Genomic DNA, 17,473 nt, shown 5'->3' on the forward strand with positions numbered 1-17,473 from the left:
TTGTGATGAATGGTACGCACACACTAAGGCACACATGTTACCCTGGCCAGAGGGGAGAACCTTCAACATAAACATAATCAAACACATGAAGACACACATTCAGGACAAATACATAGGGCAAAAGAAGGCCCGAAGAGAGACACTGTTAGCACTGTGGGCCATCTTCGAGGAGGCCCAGACCTGCAATCTGATTCCAGAACCAGCATGTAAGGTGTATGCACCTACCCTGCCATTTGCAAGAATGGAGGTGCTCTCCCTGATGCCTGCCATCCCGCATTAGGTTATACCAACCCAGAATTCGAAGGAGCATCACCCCAGTCCAGTGCTAGAGCTCCCCGAAGTTCGACCCACCCATCCGTCAAGGTCAGCCCATTGAAACCCAGCAACGCAGGGAACATACACTCTCACCCATCCAGGTAAATACAGTCAGGTGACCTGGTCAATTTATTGTAAGGCTGGACAGCGATACAATTGGTAGGATTGAGGAGGAAGGCTCCAGGATCCGAAAGCAAGGGTGAGGTTACAGGGTGGGCCCACTAGACCAAGGGCAAAATTTGGAAATATATACCAGGCGCCGACGAAACATCCAAGCCCACTCACTCCATTCTGTTCACTCCAGGCTGATCAGAGAGAGAAGCCATGGTCACCATGCTTGTTAACAGTACACTTCACAATTTCCTGATAAACATAGGGGTGACAAGGTCGGGCCTGAGGGAATGGACAGTCCCCTTATCAGTCAGTCAGTAAAAATCACTCTATTCGGTTAATATAAATCCATAAAAGTACATTACAAAAAATCTGAGAAAAACATTAAAAACATGTACATTTTTCTTTTAAACATGATCTTATGCACCACAAAAATCAGGATAAAATCATTTACCATCATTACAGTGTAAAAATCAAGTTTGTACCACATCACAAAAACCTTTTTTTCCTTTCCCTAACTAGGCAACAAAAAAACTACCAAGGGTAAAGTGCTCTTATCAAAAAGCACTGCAAGCATACAAGGATTCTCGGGTATGGTGACCAGGATCCCCTTCACAGAGCCCCTCAAGCTGGAGATGGGGCGAATAGGAGGAGGGAACACCTATTATATTTTCTCTCATCTTCGATTACCATATTATGGCGAGGCATAATAACCAAACTAAAAATCTCCATCTAGTTTGCCAACGAAACTATGGCCTGCTCCTCCCCCGGAGCTCTTTCTCGAGAACCCAAACAAACGAAACACTTGCTCATTGCATAAACACAGGCAAGGACAGTCCCAGCCAATCAGACCCCCTAAGGCAGTCCTGGATATACAGGAAACGTCTTTGATCCGGAAGTTAGTCCAGCAGTGGGTATGTCACACACACCACCTCTTAGCTGAAGCATCCTAAAGAACAAGAACTTTGATAGCCAGCAGGGTATGCAGGGAGGAATAGAGCTGAGACCGTCACACGCACATGCCTACTGGGTCCCCTGAGACTGGGCAGGAAGCAGGGCCAAGATGCATAGGGGAAATGGCGGTAACAGCCTGAGCACAGGTGCCTCAATGGTCCCCAAGCTCAGCCCCTACCACCAAGTGATACAGACGAGGTTGCCTGGCAGTATGTGGTGTGTTCTCCATGCCTGAAGCCCCTGTTCTGCTGCTGAATACGGTACCCAAGTGTGTAACTAGCATAGGAAATTCAGCACTTAGAGCAAAGTGAAAACCACCCCAAGGAAAAGTTTCTGCTGACCACATGGGCAAGCAGCCACACATACCCCCAACACAGCAGCCCACTGAGTAGTGTCAGGAGCAAGAGCAAGCCCAAATAGACACGGGTCAGGTTGGTCCAACACAAATTGAAAACAACCATCCCGGAAGGGGCCACATTGGCTGCAAGTGCACAAATGGCACCTGTCTTTAAGTTGGCTCCACTGCAAAACTCTCGAGGATTTCAACCCAGTTATAATGGCATAAGTCAGGGAGGCTAGCAGCAGCCGGACCTTAGAGAGCGTTACTACTCCCTCAGAATGGGCCACATGATCATCTAAAAGCATATCATGTACAGAGATCAATGGATCTGGGCCAGTCTCAGCAAAATCCCCATCCTCAAAACCAAGCTCAGGGTAACCCGAATGCACCTTTCACTCAGCCACTGGGAAATCAAACAGCCACTGCACCACTGCAACAGGGATCTGGTGGTTGGTCAAACACATGGCAACAGCTTTGACAGACAGGAAACCCAGCCCAGCAAGGACTGGGACTACGGCAGGAAGGGGTAACTGTCTAGGGAGATAATGCCCTCACACAAATGCAAAACCCAAATCCACAATAAGATTAAAACCCCCAATCCGAAACATCCACGTTATGCACACTTCAAAATTAGTTTAAAAAATAAAGACTAGTGAAACAACATTAGGATTTCAAAACTCTACTGTTATTCTGGAAACTCAGGGCTGTTGTACATTTTGTCAATCTTGGAATCAGCACTAGAATCTGCCATGTGGGTGCATACAGGAGCCAAGGCCCCACTCGGCTGCTGAGCCCCCGGTGTGGGGCTGGCTGATCACACCCCAAGGGGAGGTCAGTCTGACGAAGAGGACTGGATGACTCCTGTCCAGTGTATAAAAGCAGGTAGCCAAGTACACTCACCCAAGTCCAATTGGGGTGGGTTCTACTTACCAGATCGAAAGGACCCCATTCTCAGGGCTCCGGCCTGGGACCAGAGTTCCTAAATGCCTTGAGGTTCCTACTGTAGCACCCCCAAAATCCAGAAGCATCCAACCAGGACCCCTTTCAGTTCCAAAATTTATCTGCCCTCCAGTGTGGGGAGCCATGTTTCCTGTCCAATCTGGATAGCGAAGACCCCATGACCTCCCATGCACAAGATCCAACAGGTGGTGAAGCGCCACATGGCATGTCAGTCAAGAGGAGCGGTCCGGCCAAACAACCAACTGTCCCAGCCCATCACATCTGGCGAGACGAATTGCGATGAGTTCTGGACTCCCACTGACTCTCATTTTATCAATATTCCAGGTCCTCATTTCCCTTAAAGTTTTTCAAACATTCCAAAGCCTTCTCATCAGGTCATGTCCTGCCAAAACATTGACAGTAGTGCCTCACTGGTTAGAGGTCCCTGGCCAGAGACAGCAGGCCCAAAGAACCTGGATTAAGATATAGTCAGAGGGTAAAGGCATGTTGGGAAAAAGAGAGTCTGCAAAAGTCCATCACAGCTCTGCATGAGAAACACCGAAATATGCTTATCGGCGCATCTGACATAGCATTCAATTAGCACACAAGGCCTTATACACACCGTCCAGGGAGCAATTATCCCATTCTTGGAAACTGTCACATCAAGATCACAAGGGGGCTGTGGGATAGCCTTCCGACCCCCTCCCATACACATCTATAGAATGAGCAAATCACATATAAACCTAGGGAATCACCCAAAAGACCAGTAAAAAGAAACCCAAAGCTAGCCCAAAAAGAATCCTCTAAAGTAAGAGCGTAGTCAAGACATCTGATTCAATTAGGAAGAGTCCCCCTTTATGTTGCATGCCGGGACTGGAGGGGCATGCACGTGTCCTCAGGGCATTCTGCCATCACCAACAACACCCAATTATGGCACAGCCCCTCTGTATACAATGCCTTGTGCATGGGTAGGTCAATAGGCTCCTCCCCACACACACAGAAGGGAAGGTAGGATATTGGAAGTCTGGCGACAACATATCATGCTAATTAAAATAACCAAGATCGTCTGCATGCTCACGAAGACCACCCTTTAAAAAAATCATTTTTCTGTCATGCTGAGGGGGAGAACTGATGGCTTATATGTAAGAATTAAGGTGACCCATGAATTAACACTCACTGTTTGAAAAGAAAAATCAATAGATACTCCGATTGGGACCACCTTCCGGTGCCCGATTAACATAACACGTGTGAATGTGAAAGCACACTCCTAAAAAGAAAAGGCACAGGGATCCCCAAGAATGATCGATGATAATATACAGAGGGATGCAAATGTTTTTTTTAACTAAACCAACGAACAGCTTTTATCCAACAGGTCTGGAAACTGGCCTCCAAAGTGCACCACCTTTATGGCTGCCAACCACCGCTGCAGCGACCATTTCGATAACCCCAACAAGACCAAAGTGTGCGAGTGAAAGACCACAAACTTTTTACTCAAACATTTTTTAACTGTATCAAAAGTGAAGAAACCCCCGAACACTAGCAGACTACAGACGTCTCGCCTGGAAGTCATCCCAAGACCTTCAATGTTTAAAGAGTTACGTATTGTTGTATAAATGCATACCCTCTATTTACTATGTGTTTGGCCACATCCATACGTTGCCAAAGATATGCCTAATTCATGTTACAGCTGTTTGCTGATACTGCATGCAGTAGGTACAGACAGGCTTTACTTGTCCCAAGATATAGCCCCGCAAAAAGTGAAATCCCTTCCCCACCTGTACCTATGTAAGATTAGGGTCAAGATACAACCCAAAAAAGTGGAACCATATAGAGTAGCAGTGAATGTGACCTATTATGAGACAAATCCCGCAGCACTATACCTTTTCTCCAAGTCTAGTGATATGCAAACTGAGCTAGATAAGATGTGCAGGAGGGGCACCATATGGGAGGAATTTGTTTACCCCAAGACTTTCCAGAAAAGAGATTCATGGAGGTAGCAAAGCCACCCCACCAATGCATATGTCCATTCTTGCTTCCGTTAGTGGTCCCAGGGTGGCCCTTAGTGTGTCTGGTGTGGTCTTCTTTAATAACAAATGGACCCCAAACATGGAGTTCCAGTGTAGGGCCATCTACCTTGATGATACGAAGGGAAATGAGTCTCGTAGAAGAGGGTTGAACACCAGCATAGCTAACCCATGTCAGGAAATATGGGATACTGTGATAGATAGGTACACGTATTTGGAAGGGAAGGTGCAGCCCCTAATTGTATGAAAACTTACACTGTATTCCTTGTGTTTCAGAGGTAAAGGGAGGATTTCACTCGGCACAAATGAGAGCTGTGGCACAACACTACACATACTAGACATGCAATGGGGCATCTCCATGCTGATGGATTCTTACTGGCTTCCTAATTTGCTTAGAACTCTCACTATGATCGCATCATGGATGCCGCAGCATTTCTAAATCAAAGGGGTCAAGAAATTACACACTACTCTTCTTTGTCCTGAAGATGGCCTCACTGATTGGATACAATGGAGACAGAAACTTCGATGCCTAATCTGTTCTTCTTATTTTTTAGTTACTGTCCATTGATTTGATTTGAGTTCTGAATCCTATGCATTGGACAGACTCACTGGCTTGATTTAATGAAGATGGATTTTATACATTGAGAACCAGGATATTTTTGATTTTGACTGATGCACCGGGAGAGCACGATTTTTGCCCTGAGCCCTGCTGGGTATCGGAGAAAGCATACCGCACTTTACAGACTGTCCCTGGAGGCGGGCGAAAACTTGAAAGCCACAGAGGAGGTCCCGCAGCGCGGGACGCGCGCGGGGCGTGCCCTAGATCGGCCCGGGCTATATGCCGGAGTAGGCTGGGCTGGGCCACAGCTCTTGGCTGTGCTGCTGAGAACGAGCGACGTGTGACTGTCCACGCCAATCCCTCAGTAACTGTTACTTCATAACGCCGGCCGAAAGAGTGGGGTGAGTTTTTGCCACTGGGTGTTAACGTGTACCGTAATCTGGTGGCCTTGGTCTTCTCCTCTCTACTAATATCTGAGCCAAATTGTTGGTAAATACCTACCCATGGGGCAAAGGAAAACCATGTGCCAAAAAAATCCCCAAAAGGATGGCGGGGGGGAGTCGCCAGTCTCTCTTAAAAATACTTGACCGGGGCCATGGGGGCGATAGAGCAACAGATCTCCACCGTGGAGGAGGCCATGAACATTGAAAGACCTGGTTTGGGCATAGGGTATGATACTGGGAAAGAGACTCTCACAACCCTTGCCCACACACCAGTCGCTATAGAGTCCCCGAAGCATAGCGCAAATATTAATGGATGCGTATTGAACCTCTCAGAACACATTTCTATTTGCGACTTAGAGTTAGTTGGTGACTCCCAACCCCTGATCAAACGTTTGAGGAATACCATCAATCCTACCATCAATCCTACTAACATCCCTCATAGTCAGTCTGAGGATAGAGTCACTGCTAACAGCCCCACACCATGTACTGCACGGGACAAAACTGCAAAAAAGGTTAAACCAGCGTCGGCGACACAAGGCCGTAAGGGCAACACAAACAAAGGCCCGACATAACACTTCAAAAGAACTGGCGATATTAAATAGCAAGCTTGATACATTGGACTCTTACCTGCGAGAAACTGTATCTAATCTTAACAGTAGAGTGGGCACCCTGGAAGACTTATTGTCGACTCGCCTAGAAACCTGCCAGCCTTTTATCTCTGAAGGTCGCAATGCAATCCACCATAGGGACCCTGCCTTAGACGGGCATGTCAATAATCCGGCTCCTAAGGGTGTCATTATTCCCAGTAATTGTGTGACCTTAATAAGTCATAATCAGCCAACTAGCAGCATCAATTTAGGCACCAATTCAATGATTCCATCCATGGATACCCTGCAGGGAATTTCCAAGCCTGTCCAAACCATTTTCAACAAGGGTTCTTCCCATTGTCCTGATGCCGGCCTCAAGTCAGGCCACCAACAGATAAATCACTCGGGAGTTCCCAATAGCCTTTTCCCCTGTGTTTTAGCCCCTATTTATAACCAAGTAACTGATCCGTCCATGACAGTCCTGGACCTTCCTCCAGCTGTGACACCATTGGCCAATATACCATGACTACATGCAGGAGCTGTAGAGCCTTGGAATGCATTAAGAAATAAATCATTATTTTGGCTAGGCTCTAAAACTGGCTTTACAGATAGTCTTTTTTACTAACTTTAAAATGGCCAGAAGAGTCAGTTGGTTAGGGAAGGGACGGAAGTCTATGCCAGTAGACTGTGTGATCTTGACTTTTAAGTCAATAGAGTTGGTACAGCATATTTTGACCAGGGTTGGAATCTATTCTATCTCCTAGCACAGCATTAATGTGGTTCTCCTGGGTTTTTTCTATCAACCTTCCCATTATAATCGCTCGTACTCATGTGGTAAGGAGCACTTAATGAATCAGTTACCATTATATAATGTCCCAGTCCAAAACCGTTATGACCTCCTCTCTCACTTAGAGCCGGTGGATTGACTCCTCATGGCCACCCAGGGATCGAACCTGCCGAGCAGTGTGGCTATTATAAATATGAGATCACTAGCCGAGGGAGTAACTGAGCTGGGTCATACAAATATTATAGCAAGTGTACCATTAGCCTCAGAGCTTGGCCAAGCAGGCGATCACAGGAACCATATCCATCCTTCCATAATGAGTACTGATGATGAGCCCATAGGTAATATCCCAATTCCAGCTGCCCCTTTTGTTCATAGTTTAGACAATAGTCCAATAGTTCATTCTGAAGTTGGCACTGTCACTGCTTCTGGAACAAGCTTGAGGGATGCAAAGGGAATCATTAAAGACAGCACTTGTCACTTCTTGTTCTGGAATATTGCTGGCCTAAAGCCAAAGATTCTGAACCCACAGTGGACAGAGTTTGTACTTGGGTTTGATGTACTATGCTTACAGGAGACATGAGTGGAAGACCCGATCCATATTAACGATTTCAAAACCTTTCATTTGCCCTCAGTTGCATCACTGCACGGGAGTAGCCTACCACTTAAATCTGGGGAATATTGCAATATTGACTGCTGATCGTTATTTTCAAATAATAGGGGCGGATTTGGATAAAACAATTGGCATAGTTATAGTGAATTTTTACAATAATGCCCCACGCGAAGAGCTGGCAGGAGTGTTGGGGGCTATATCCTTTCATATTACTAAGATCCAGGCAGCCTCCTCTAAAGATCTTTTTATAATTTGGGGTGGTGATTTCAACATCAATTTATGCCAATATTGGGATACTGGGGTCTGTGGTTTTGGATATAACAAAGATATTAGTTTCCCTCATTTTAATCATTCTGGTCCCGGTGATATTATAAATGATATAATGCTTACAGGAGACATGGGTTTCACAAATAATTTATGCAGTACCCCGGTCCCATTCAGCCCAAAGTTTAATGGATGAGGGCTGTCCTCTACCATTGATTTTACCCTAATTTTGTCTAGATATGCCTCTAGAGTCATAAACTTTCAAACCCATTACATCTCTCTTAGCGATCATTTCCTGCAGAGCATTTGAGTCAAGGTTGGTCGCAGATTAGTTAAAGGGAAGGTCCCTTCTACTTACCTTGTTAATGAGGTTATATTGTCCAGACAAAATGGCTATGCGCTGAGTTGGAAAAAAGTAGATCCAGATTCATTTATGAGTAAGGTGATTTCTAATTGCAGTGAATCTATAAAAAATGTTTAGGAGATGGCTATTCCCCATTGGATATAGCGGAGGGTTTTTCTGTCATATCAGAATTCATTGGTAATACCCTTCATGTAAACCCAAGCAAGAAAATCCCTCCAAAGAAAGGATAGGTTGATTCTAGTTGCTCTAAAGCCCACTCCAAACTTAAACTTGCACGTCAACAACATGGACAATGGGACTCAGACGCATGCTTTCCAATCACAGCACCATTTACAAGCAGACATACATAAGGAGGGAGGTGCCCCTGAGCAGGAATGGTATGCCAACTGGTTTTCCTAGCTTCCCCAGTGGTTGGCTGGTCTGTGTACATCATTACTGTCCATTCTCATTCACATACTGTTTTTGTGTGGTTTCCAACAAATAGGGGTTTCCTGCTATAAAATTGGGTAGGGTGCAAGTAACTAGGGGAGTAGTAATAGTTACAACTGAAGCACAACAAGCCCCTTATAATGTGACTGTCATGAAGTGTGGCATAAATGATGTAGTTGAAAATTCAACTAGAGGGGGGAATATTAATATTGAAAAAGTTGATGTCAATGTACGCAAGGATTCATGTGTATTTAAACAAGAGATCACATTGCCGGTAGGCGGCAAGTAACTAGGGGAGTAGTAATAGTTACAACTGAAGCAGAACAAGCCCCTTATAAAGTGACTTTCATGAAGTGTGGAGTAAATGATGTAGTTGAAAATTCAACTAGAGGGGGGAATATTAATATTGAAAAAGTTGATGTCAATGTACGCAAGGATTCACGTGTATTTAAACAAGAGATCACATTGCCGGTAGGCGGCAAGTAACTAGGGGAGTAGTAATAGTTACAACTGAAGCACACCAAGCCCCTTATAATGTGACTGTCATGAAGTGTGGCGTAAATGATGTAGTTGAAAATTCAACTAGAGGGGGGAATATTAATATTGAAAAAGTTGATGTCAATGTACGCAAGGATTCATGTGTATTTAAACAAGAGATCACATTGCCGGTAGGCGTCAAGTAACTAGGGGAGTAGTAATAGTTACAACTGAAGCAGAACAAGCCCCTTATAATGTGACTGTCATGAAGTGTGGAGTAAATGATGTAGTTGAAAATTCAACTAGAGGGGGGAATATTAATATTGAAAAAGTTGATGTCAATGTACGCAAGGATTCATGTGTATTTAAACAAGAGATCACATTGCCGTTGTCAAAATCACCCGATGTGACCTCTCCATCAACTCCAATTCAGAAATATACGTGTTCAGGCAGGCTTTGCACCATAGGTCTGAGGCAAATGATTGACAGATCACTGATGGGATGGCACGTGGCCAGCAGAACAAATGAGCGAATAGGAAAACACAGATCAGTCCCACAGATAGGCAGCAAAACCACAATAGTCCTGGGAGTTTTGCTGCAATAAAATGTACATGGCCGGATGGGTGCAGTCGTTTCCAAAACACCATAAAGTTAGATGCCACATGATGAAGTTAGGAATACTCAGCCAATCAGTTACAGCACACACAGCACACACAGGGAAAACGCGCTCTCCTTGCTCGACATCTGGACATGTTACCCACTTGCTCTCATTGTGTCCCCGCAAAGTCAAGACCCACCTGCATTTGTTATCAGGTGGGAGTAATTTATGACTTCATGACTAGGCCTGCATTATTCTTCCTAAAAAGGATCTCTGAATTGTTTTATGATGCTCCAAGAAATGGATCTAATGGTACTCAGATCAATTGTACTTTAAGAGAGTCCTCAAACCCCAACCCTGCCACAGTTAAACTCGGCAGAAGATATAGATGAAACTAAGTATTCCTGTTTTGCCAAACACCTCTTGTCTTCTATTTTTCAAGGTACATTCACATTTGAGCAATAATATTTTTTGTTTTAATTACAATTTTTACTCTATTTGATAGTCATTTAGTATTTCTACATTTGATTTAAAGAGGCACGTAAAGGTTACTGTAAGTTACTGACTTATTTCCGCATCAATACAGTTCCGAGAAAACCACATGGGGGAAATAAGGAACTTATCTTAAGATGGCTAAAAGTTCAATATATAATCAATTTGGGGACATGTAGCAGTAGAGGCTTCACTGCTGATGAAGAATTAACAGTTCATTTAAAGTAAACATTGTTTGATACGCATTTCTCTTCTGCCTGAGAACATATAATGTGGTGATTTGAATGATTTTAACGGCAAGGACTCAGTTTCCCAATAGTTAAATAACTGCTGTCTGATGTCTCTTTTATTTTCAGATTCCTTGGACTAACTTTGATATCTATAAATGTATTGATTTACATTTCAAGTACTGCACAATTTATATTTTGCCCACTCTGATTTGGCTATGGACTTATTATTCATCTTGCTCATTTTAAAGTTAATTGACTCTACAGTGTTTGTAGTAGATATTCAGTACTGTGAATAGTGAACACACAATAAGTCAGGAACATCAGAATATCCAATGCTATGAATTCTAGTCTGATATCTGATGATGATATCCTTTAAAATGATTTATTATTTTTTGTTCTACTCCCTTAGCTCACTGTATTTGTTAAGTGAGCCAGATGTATCCCACCCATCATTCATCACGCCCCCTTGGCCCATGGTATTTTGCCACCTATGACCAAAGTGAAGTATGATTCAATTCAGGACTGCAGTGCTGACTGTGTAATGTGCGCCTGCTTCAATTAATGCAGCATTTACACAGTTTTCAATGCATTTCAAACTGAACACACATGGTATGATTTCCTTCGCCCACTAAGTTTCCTCTTAATTCTTCGGCCTGCCAAAAAATTGAAAAATCCTTTCTTGGCATGTGCCACATTTGATTTTATAGCCATGTGAAGTGATTCCAAAATGTATTTCATGATTTCCCATGACATATTTATTTTATGCCTGTTCAGATTTTTCCTCTTTGACTTCCATCGACTAATACAGTGACTGAATAAGCCAAAAGTGATGAATCAATGCTCAGTGTACTGACCCCTCAATTCTATATCAAAAGCTCTACCCTACCAGCCTTTTCCTTCTATCTTACCCTGCAGTAGAGTAAGTCAAGTTTCCTTTCCCTACTGCCAAGCGAATTAATTTGTTGGAAATAATATGTGGTGGTGGATGAGGCCAGTGAGTAAAGTGTGTCCTCATTTAATGTAACTGGTGCTATGTAAAGCGCTCTGATAACCGATATCGGGTCAAGTTTGCGCTATATAAAACTACATTAAAAAAAGTGGGAGTAAGTGCATGATCTGATGTCAAGTTTGGTTCATGGGATATCCTGTGACAAACATGCCAAACACAATCTATAAAGCCTATTCCTTTCCCTGTAATGCAGTTTGTAATTTTTCCCAACTTCTGCTTACGGCAGACAGGATAATATTTGCATTTCATATGTGAGGTGTGTGATATAGTAGCCTATTTATTATTTATCTGTCTCTTTGAAGTCAGAGTAGCAAGATAAAGGCATTTGAAGAAGAGCAGGGCCATTGGAATTAAAACAAATAGAAAACTACAGCTGCCACAGCTGCAGACAGTAACAAAATACCAGTGAGCTGACTGGAAATGAGCATGGCTCTGTTCATTTAGCACACCACACAACTTTTACCCCATAGTGCATAATGCCTTACTCATTAATTGAAGGTCATTTATTTTTCCACTCAAAGTGTTAGTTATGTGAACAGCCTTTAGAAGACAAAAAGTAACAAACCATGATTTTTTTTTATCTGGTGTTATTCTTATTCCGCCTAATACTTTCTGCCGCACAGTCAGTACTTTTTATGACAAGCATGTGGGGGTAAAACAAAATTAGCCTTGGGACTCTCCTAATCATAATCAAATCAAATTTCAATGGCCTCAGGGGACCGGCAATGCACTGCTACCATGCCAACCACTAATTTAAAACAATTGTTTGCACAGAGCTTTATTTATTATTTGTCTTTTTTGTTTTTCTCAATATGGCTACTCATGCTGGTCCACCCATACCACCCACCAGGCAGGAGATATCTGCTTGTCTGCAGTGGTGGAGGCTGAAATGTATCGAGCAGGATAGTGGCGGTTGGTGATCCTGAAGGAAGAAGGGGTAGAAGTAGCTGCCTCTCAGTCTCAGATGGGCCCCAGTGCAGTCGGTTACCCTCAGCCTCCAGCCTTCTGGCCATCCCATCGCTGCTGCCAGCAACTGCTGCCGCCACCTCCCACTCTGACAACAGCAGGCTTTTGCTGCGGCACATCCTGCAGCAGCATGGCACTATAGAGAGATGGCTTACAAGGATGGAGCAGAGCCTGGACCAGCTCTGGGCACAAATACAGAATGCCCACTTCTAGTCCTTTTTTAAATGCTTTGTTTTGGTGGGAGTGCCTTGTTGTGGGTGGGGAGGGTGAGAAGGAAGTTGGGACCAGGTTTTTTATTCGTTGGATATTTCAGTTTTTTGGGCATTGGTGGTTGGGTCGGTTTGTTTTAGGAGAGGAGTTGGGCTGTTGTGGGTGGAGAGGGTAGTTTTGTTTGTAAAAAAGGAAAGAAGAAACTTTATTTTATCAAAATTTAGCCTGAAGTAGTTTGTTTTACTTTTAGTTTGCACAGCTGCCTTTAGTTTTTATGCAGCCTGTTTATCTGCTTGTAAGAGTGCACCGCTAAGTTATAGAGTTATACCTCTCTAACTATCTTGATGATTGGGGGTGTGCTACCATGGCCTATATTGTCTACATCAACCTAGATAAATGATTACTTGCAGTGGCAGTTAGTAACTTACTTACCAATTTAACTAGTTCACTTCACTCCATAGTTGTCTTACCTGAATATAGATGAAGCAATAACAGGGAAGGCATCACAACTTCACAAGCGAGGTCCCACTTCCTCCCAAGTGAGCTTCAACTGTAGGATTAAATGGAAGGATTATCAATTGCAGGCACCTAAATGGAAATAAAAACACTGAGTTTGTGGGTTAAATGATATCAAAGCTTTACAAAGAGTTGACACCAGCATACTACATGGTGACACAACAAGAATTCCATATAGCAATAGTATTAACCTAAGCAATGGGAAGCTGCTAGTAACTTATAAAATCCTTGAGTTATAAAAAATGTACTTAAGTTCTGGAGTGGACAAGCCTAGGTTAGGTTTTTACACAAGGCCTGAATGATGGTACTTACGACTGATGTTCTTCGCTCTATATCCAAAATATGGATCACTTTACTGCCCGGGCGGGTAAATGGGGCCAGTGCGGTTTATTGCTTACAAGATCCTGCCGTGAGTTGGTGTTGCTTTCACAACATGCGCCTCACCATGTGTGTGATCCATCTAAATGAAGCAAACACAAGGAGATGGGTAGGGTATGTCCAGACGTGGGTCCCTTGCTCACTTTGCCACTGGATTCAAGCTAGCCTGGCAGGTGAAGGCTGTTGGCACAAAACCAGTCCCAGGATGCTTGTTTCTGGTCCAGGGAATACATGGCTTGGCTGTTCAGTCTGGACTGTTCCCATGAGGCACAGGGTCAAGACTGAATTGCATATAGCTGTGTCTGAACTAGGGTGGCAAAGTGAGCTAAAGAACAATGATAGATTCAACCCAGATCTGTGACTGGGGATGAGTGTTTGCAATGTTCAGCACTCCCTCCATCCTCTCCTTGTGTTTGCTTTGTTTGCCTTAAGTTGTCAGGGTATGCCCAGACATGGGTCCCTTGCTCACTTTGTCACTGGATTCAAACTAGCCTGGCTGATGAGGGCTGTTGGCCCGAAACCGGTCCCAGGATGCTTGTTTCCGGTCCAGGGAAGACATGGCTTGGCAGGTCGGTCTGGACTGTTCCCATGAAGCACAGGGTCAAGACTGATTTGCATATAGCTATGTCTGAACTGGGGTGACAAAGTGAGCTAAAGAACGATGATGGATTCAACCGAGATCTGTGACTGGGGGTGAGTGTTTGCAATGTTCAGCACTCCGTCAATCATCTCCTTGTGTTTGCTTTGTTTGCCCTAAGTTGGCAGGCTCTGACCAGACGTGGGTCCCTTCCTCACTTTGCCACTGGATTCAAGCTAGTCTGGCTGATGAGGGCTTTTGGCCTGAAACCGGTCCCAGGATGCTTGTTTCTGGTCAAGGGAAGACATGGCTTGACAGTTCGGTCTGGAATGTTCCCATGAGGTACAGGATCAAGACTGATTTCCATATATCTGTGTCTGAACTGGGGTGGCAAAGTGAGCTAAAGAACGATGATGGATTCAACCCAGATCTGTGATTAGGGGTGAGTGTTTGCAATGTTCAGCACTCCCTCCATCCTCTCCTTGTGTTTGCTTTGTTTGCCTTAAGTTGTCAGGGTATGCCCAGACATGGGTCCCTTGCTCACTTTGTCACTGGATTCAAACTAGCCTGGCTGATGAGGGCTGTTGGCCCGAAACCGGTCCCAGGATGCTTGTTTCCAGTCCAGGGAAGACATGGCTTGGCAGTTTGGTCTGAACTGTTCCCATGAGATACAGGGTCAAGACTGATTTGCATATAGCTGTGTCTGAACTGGGGTGGCAAAGTGAGCTAAAGAACAATGATGAATTCAACCCAGATCTGTGATTAGGGGTGAGTGTTTGCAATGTTCAGCACTCCGTCCATCATCTCCTTGTGTTTGCTTTGTTTGCCCTAAGTTGGCAGGGTATGCCCAGACGTGGGTTACTTCCTCACTTTGCCACTGGATTCAAGCTAGTCTGGCTGACAAGGGCTTTTGGCCCGAAACCGGTCCCAGGATGCTTGTTTCTGGTCAAGGGAAGACATGGCTTGGCAGTTCGGTCTGGAATGTTCCCATGAGGCACAGGGTCAAGACTGATTTCCATATATCTGTGTCTGAACTGGGATGGCAACGTGAGCTAAAGAACGATGATGGAGTCAACCCAGATCTGTGATTAGGGGTGAGTGTTTGCAATGTTCAGCACTCCGCCCATCATCTCCTTGTGTTTGCATTGTTCTCCCTAAGTTGGCAGGGTATGCCCAGACGTGGATCCTTTGCTCACTTTGCCACTGGATTTAAGCTAGCCTGGCTGATGAGGGCTGTTGGCCCAAAACCGGGCCCAGGATGCTTGTTTCCGGTCCAGGAAAGACATGGCTTGGCAGTTCGGTCTGGACTGTTCCCATGAGACACAGGGTCAAGACTGATTTGCATATAGATGTGTCTGAACTGGGGTGGCAAAGTGAGCTAAAGAACGATGATGGATTCAACCCAGATCTGTGACTGGGGGTGAGTGTTTGCAATGCTCAGCACTCCGTCCATCATCTCGTTGTGTTTGCTTTGTTCGTCCTAAGTTGGCTGGGTATGCCCAGACGTGGGTCCCTTGCTCACTTTGCCACTGGATTGAAGCTAGCCTGGCTGATGAGGGCTGTTGGCCCGAAACCAATCTCAGGATGCTTGTTTCTGGTCCAGGGAAGACATGGCTTGGCAGTTCGGTCTGGACTGTTCCCATGAGGCACAGGGTCAAGACTGATTTGCATATAGCTGTGTCTGAACTGGGGTGGCAAAGTGAGCTAAAGAACAATGATGGATTCAACCCAGATATGTGACTGGGGTGAGTGTTAGCAATGTTCAGCCCTCCGTCCATCATCTCCTTGTGTTTGCTTTGTTGGACCTAAGTTGGCAGGGTATGCCCAGACATGGGTCCTTTGCTCACTTTGCCGCTGGATTCAAGCTAGCCTGGCTGATGAGGGCTGGTGGCCCAAACCAGTCCCAGGATGCTTGTTTCCGGTCCAGGGAAGACATGGCTTGGCAGTTCGGTCTGGACTGTTCTCATGAGGCACAGGGTCAACACTGATGTGCATATAGCTGTGTCTGAACAGGGGTGGCAAAGTGAGCTAAAGAACAATGATGGATTCAACCCAGATCTGTGATGGGGGGTGAGTGTTTTCAATGTTCAGCACTCCGTCCATCATCTCCTTGTGTTTGCTTTGTTCGCCAAATTGGCAGGGTATGCCCAGACGTGGGTCCCTTGCTCAATTTGCCACTGGATTCAAGCTAGCCTGGCTGATGAGGGCTGATGGCCCGAAACCGGTCCCAGGATGCTTGTTTCCGGTCCAGGGAAGACATGGCTTGGCAGTTTGGTCTGAACTGCTCCCATGAGGCACAGGGTCAAGACTGATTTGCATATAGCTGTGTCTGCACTGGGGTGGCACAGTGAGCTAAAGAACGATGATGGATTCAACCCAGATCTGTGACTGGGGGTGAGTGTTTGCAATGTTCAACACTCCGTCCATCATCTCCTTGTATTTGCTTTGTTCGCCCTACAGGGTATGCCCAGACATGGGTCCCTTGCTCACTTTGCCACTGGATCCAAGCTAGCCTGGCTGATGAGGGCTGTATGCCCGAAACCGGTCACAGGATGCTTGTTTCCGGTACAGGGAAGACATGGCTTGGCAGTACGGTCTGGACTGTTCCCATGAGCCACAGGGTCAAGACTGATTTGCATATAGCTGTGTCTGAACTGGGGTGGCAAAGTGAGCTAAAAAACGATGATGGATTCAACCCAGATCTGTGACTGGGGGTGGGTGTTTGCAATGTTCAGCACTCCGTCCATCATCTCCTTTTGTTTGCTTCATCCATTTAAATTAAGCCATACCTCAATAGATCAGACAGCCCAGGGAAACAGGGTTAGGGGTTTGATGAATGGATGGGAAAGGATATAAGGGGAAATGTTTGACAAAGCCAAACACTACACAAGGACAACATTCATCTGGGCAATGAGCAGTGCATCATTCTTCATCTATCTATTGCAGGAGGAAATGAAGGAATGAGTATGACAAAGTACAGTTAACTGCATTACAAACAGTCCTTCTGCCCACGCAACCCAAGTTATTAGATATCTAAATGTTCTGTCTTCTAGGTTGGGAGTGAACCCACTCACCCAGTTCTCCAAATATGATTGTTTGATTTTTTTTTTTTTACTGTGCTGCACAATTTGGTTGTACATCTTAATTTTCCTCAGGAATGTCCATTACTCTCTGGTGCCTGTCTGGACTGGTCTGCTAGGTAAACAGGAGTGTTGAGCTCAGTTTTTTGCCTTTCATTCATGCAGTAGACTTCAAGGGCTGCAGATTGTAAAACCAAATGTGTATTTTAGAGCC

The sequence above is a fragment of the Triturus cristatus genome, chromosome 9 (genome assembly GCF_964204655.1).
Source record: "Triturus cristatus chromosome 9, aTriCri1.1, whole genome shotgun sequence".
Classification (NCBI taxonomy): domain Eukaryota; kingdom Metazoa; phylum Chordata; class Amphibia; order Caudata; family Salamandridae; genus Triturus; species Triturus cristatus.